Genomic DNA, 5,000 nt, shown 5'->3' with positions numbered 1-5,000 from the left:
CCGTTCTGGGGTAAACGTGAGAAGTCCGAAAGGTCGAACGGGTGAGATTCACGCCCATCCGGCCACTGGCCTCCGCCCTCGGCAGATGGGGCCGGCCGCCCGCGCGGAGCAATTCGCGGCGGGGTCGTGTCCGGTTGCCTTTCCACTCGCCGCGGGGCGGGGCCGTTCCGGTGTGCGGTGGGCCGCACTTCTCCCCTAGTAGGACGTCGCGACCCGCTGGGTGCCGGCCTACGGCCCGGGTGCGCAGCCTGTCCTTCCGCGGGCCTCGGTTCGCGTCTGTTGGGCAGAGCCCCGGTGTCCTGGCTGGCTGCCCGGCGGTATATCTGGAGGAGTCGATTCGCCCCTTTGGGCGCTCGGGCTCCCGGCAAGCGCGCGCGGTTCTTCCCGGATGACGGACCTACCTGGCCCGGCCCCGGACCCGCGCCGCTGTTGGCTCGGGATGCTCTCGGGCGGAATAATCGCTCCCGTCAGCGGCGCTTCAGCTTTGGACAATTTCACGACCCGTCTTGAAACACGGACCAAGGAGTCTAACATGTGCGCGAGTCATTGGGCTGTACGAAACCTAAAGGCGTAATGAAAGTGAAGGTCTCGCCTTGCGCGGGCCGAGGGAGGATGGGGCTTCCCCGCCCTTCACGGGGCGGCGGCCTCCGCACTCCCGGGGCGTCTCGTCCTCATTGCGAGGTGAGGCGCACCTAGAGCGTACACGTTGGGACCCGAAAGATGGTGAACTATGCCTGGCCAGGACGAAGTCAGGGGAAACCCTGATGGAGGTCCGTAGCGATTCTGACGTGCAAATCGATCGTCGGAGCTGGGTATAGGGGCGAAAGACTAATCGAACCATCTAGTAGCTGGTTCCCTCCGAAGTTTCCCTCAGGATAGCTGGTGCTCGTACGAGTCTCATCCGGTAAAGCGAATGATTAGAGGCCTTGGGGCCGAAACGACCTCAACCTATTCTCAAACTTTAAATGGGTGAGATCTCCGGCTTGCTTGATATGCTGAAGCCGCGAGCAAACGACTCGGATCGGAGTGCCAAGTGGGCCACTTTTGGTAAGCAGAACTGGCGCTGTGGGATGAACCAAACGCCGAGTTAAGGCGCCCGAATCGACGCTCATGGGAAACCATGAAAGGCGTTGGTTGCTTAAGACAGCAGGACGGTGGCCATGGAAGTCGGAATCCGCTAAGGAGTGTGTAACAACTCACCTGCCGAAGCAACTAGCCCTGAAAATGGATGGCGCTGAAGCGTCGTGCCTATACTCGGCCGTCAGTCTGGCAGTCATGGCCGGTCCTTGCGGCCGGCCGCGAAGCCCTGACGAGTAGGAGGGTCGCGGCGGTGGGCGCAGAAGGGTCTGGGCGTGAGCCTGCCTGGAGCCGCCGTCGGTGCAGATCTTGGTGGTAGTAGCAAATACTCCAGCGAGGCCCTGGAGGGCTGACGCGGAGAAGGGTTTCGTGTGAACAGCCGTTGCACACGAGTCAGTCGATCCTAAGCCCTAGGAGAAATCCGATGTTGATGGGGGCCGTCATAGCATGATGCGCTTTGTGCTGGCCCCCGTTGGGCGAAAGGGAATCCGGTTCCTATTCCGGAACCCGGCAGCGGAACCGATACAAGTCGGGCCCCTCTTTTAGAGATGCTCGTCGGGGTAACCCAAAAGGACCCGGAGACGCCGTCGGGAGATCGGGGAAGAGTTTTCTTTTCTGCATGAGCGTTCGAGTTCCCTGGAATCCTCTAGCAGGGAGATAGGGTTTGGAACGCGAAGAGCACCGCAGTTGCGGCGGTGTCCCGATCTTCCCCTCGGACCTTGAAAATCCGGGAGAGGGCCACGTGGAGGTGTCGCGCCGGTTCGTACCCATATCCGCAGCAGGTCTCCAAGGTGAAGAGCCTCTAGTCGATAGAATAATGTAGGTAAGGGAAGTCGGCAAATTGGATCCGTAACTTCGGGATAAGGATTGGCTCTGAGGATCGGGGCGTGTCGGGCTTGGTCGGGAAGTGGGTCAGCGCTAACGTGCCGGGCCTGGGCGAGGTGAGTGCCGTAGGGGTGCCGGTAAGTGCGGGCGTTTAGCGCGGGCGTGGTCTGCTCTCGCCGTTGGTCGGCCTCGTGCTGGCCGGCGGTGCAGGATGCGCGCGCCTGCGCGGCGTTCGCGCCCCGGTGCTTCAACCTGCGTGCAGGATCCGAGCTCGGTCCCGTGCCTTGGCCTCCCACGGATCTTCCTTGCTGCGAGGCCGCGTCCGCCTTAGCGTGCTCCTCCGGGGGCGCGCGGGTGCGCGGATTCTCTTCGGCCGCCATTCAACGATCAACTCAGAACTGGCACGGACTGGGGGAATCCGACTGTCTAATTAAAACAAAGCATTGCGATGGCCCTAGCGGGTGTTGACGCAATGTGATTTCTGCCCAGTGCTCTGAATGTCAACGTGAAGAAATTCAAGCAAGCGCGGGTAAACGGCGGGAGTAACTATGACTCTCTTAAGGTGGCCAAGTGGCGGCGGTGTGGCTGCATCCGGACTTGGCTTTTCGAAGTGCGGTCTTGATGTAGTCATGCTGCTGCTGCGAGGTACCTTCCTTGGGTTATAGTTACAGGGAGAGTGATGCGCAATACATGGGCCTAGCCCTCTTAGCCTCTCCTCTCCTGCGGTCTTCTCCCCTTCTCGTGGGCCCGCTGATTTTCGCAGAGTGGAAGACCGCACCAGGGGCTTGGGGGGGTTACCAGCCCCCCCTCGCACTATCCCTTTGTTAGTTGGGGGCAGTAATCAAAGAATAAGTGGTGGCCCTTCCGCTGAAGGTGCCACCCCAACTCCCCCAGCACCTAGCCGGCCAACCGGCCGTGCCGAAAATCTTGTACCTTTTGCAGCTGTATACGCCTGTAGTGAGTGCCACCGCAGCTTCACCACCAAGAATGGTCTCGGGGTCCATCGCCGCCGCCAACATCTTGCGGCCGCCAACGCGGAGATCGTGACGGAGAGGCATCGCGCGAGGTGGACGGAGGAAGAAGTCCTGTCGCTCGCCAAGGCGGAGGCCGAATTGTTCCTTGAGAGGGACGCCCGGTTCTTCTTTGTTAATCAAGAACTCATCAGGATGTTCCCCGACCGAACGCTTGAGGCAATCAAGTGCCGACGGCGGCAAGCTGCCCACAAGCAGCTTGTCCGCCAGTTCATGGAGGCGCTTGAGATCGGTCGGGGGGAAGAGCCGGCGTCCCGCCGGGGAGCAGCGAGCCCGCCGCCTGACGCGGGCGAGGCCGCTGCGCCGCCCGTCGACGCAGCCGAGGACTTCGCGGCCGACACCACCGGGCCGCCGCCGGAGGGGCCGACTGACGCCGCCATCTGGGAGCATCTGGCGGGGCTACCTGCTTCCGCCCAGCGTTTCTCTGCCCTGGATCGAGTCATAGGTCTGGGGCGGGGCACGCCGCCCGATGTCATCCTGGGCATGCTCCCGGATGCCCTTGCGTCGGTCGGGTCCAGAGGGGAGAGATCGATCACCAGGACACAGCGGCCGCGCCAACCATCGAAGCGGCCGCCTGCCGCGCCGCCGACGCAGAAGCGCAAGCGGCGCCGCTGGGAATACGCAAGAACGCAGGATGCCTTCCGACGGTCGCGTGCACGTTGCGTGCGCGGCCTCTTGGATGGCACCCTGCTCCAGCCGCCACCTGCCATCCCTGGTCTGCTGGACTTCTGGGCGGACCTCTTCACTAAGAAGCCCGTCTCCACTGCGGGCTTCATCCGTGACCGCCTCCTCCCGCACTCGGAGCCTGTCGCTCTTGAGTGCCTATGGGGGCCGGTCACACATGAGGAGGTCGCCGCCGCGTTGCCGCCCAGGGGATCAGCAGCTGGGCCTGACGGCCTTACCCCAGCGGAGTTGCGGCGCCTGCCGCATGAAGTCCTGGTGAAAGTGATGAATCTCTTCCTTCTGGCCCGCGCCCTTCCGGAACGCCTGCTTCGCGCGCGGACGTCCCTTCTCCCGAAAACGGCTGCACCAACATCCCCCGCTGACTTTCGCCCCATTACGGTCTGCTCGGTGTTGGCGCGGACCTTTCACAAGGTTCTCGCGTCACGCCTGATGCGCGCTTGTGCTGTGGACGAACGTCAGCGGGCATTCATCCCTCGGGATGGGATGTTGGAAAATACTTTCATCTTGGACACTGCTCTCACCGACGCAGTCCGCTCCTGCCGCTCTGTCTTTGTGGCATCGATCGACGTATCGAAGGCATTCGATTCGGTGGATCATGCTGCCCTTCGCCCCGTGCTGAAGGCGCATGGCCTACCGGATTGCTTTGTCGAGTATGTCGAGCGGTGCTACGAGGGCAGCACGACAGTGATAGCGGACGGCGCCGGCGTGGGCGTGTCTGTGCAGCCAGCACGGGGCGTTCGCCAGGGCGATCCCCTCTCCCCCCTCCTGTTCAACTTTGCGGTGGACTACGTTTTAGGCCAACTGCCCTCCCACATCGGAGCTCGGATCCTCGGTCGCAGAGTCAACGCTGCGGCCTTTGCAGATGACGTCTTGCTGTTTGCAGCGACCCCGAGGGGCTTGCAGTCCCTCATCGACGCAGCTACCGCAGCCCTCGCCCACCTGGGGCTGCAGATCAACGCCCGGAAGTGTTTCACCCTCGCCTTAGTCGCGTCAGGGCGCGAGAAGAAGGTGAAGGTGGACAGCAATGTCACCTTCACAGCAGGCAACACCACCTTGCCTGCCCTGCGTGTGGGTGAAACCTTCCGGTACCTGGGGCTGCAATTTTCCACGGCGGGTCGCTGTGTCTTCAACCCACGTCGCCACCTGGTGGAGCAGCTTGACGTCATCTCCCGAGCTCCGCTGAAGCCGCAACAGCGCCTCCACGCTCTCACCAACGTACTTCTCCCTGGCCTGTACCACGGGCTGGCCCTCAGCCGCACCCGGGTGGGTGCATTGAAGTCGGCCGACGTCACCATCCGGGCCGCCGTCAGGAGATGGTTCCGCCTTCCGGCGGACACCCCCCTGGGATACTTCCACGCTCCTGTTGCCCAGGGGGGCCTCGGC

At 62.8% G+C, this 5,000-nt stretch overlaps 1 pseudogene; it reads left to right on the top strand.

Annotated features, from left to right (window-relative positions):
* LOC126444469 (large subunit ribosomal RNA) overlaps nt 1-5,000 on the top strand; it is a 7,960-nt pseudogene that overhangs the window by 420 nt on the left and 2,540 nt on the right.

The sequence above is a fragment of the Schistocerca serialis genome, unplaced genomic scaffold (genome assembly GCF_023864345.2).
Source record: "Schistocerca serialis cubense isolate TAMUIC-IGC-003099 unplaced genomic scaffold, iqSchSeri2.2 HiC_scaffold_265, whole genome shotgun sequence".
Lineage (NCBI taxonomy): Eukaryota > Metazoa > Arthropoda > Insecta > Orthoptera > Acrididae > Schistocerca > Schistocerca serialis.
This window is presented reverse-complemented; position numbering and strand designations above follow the sequence as displayed.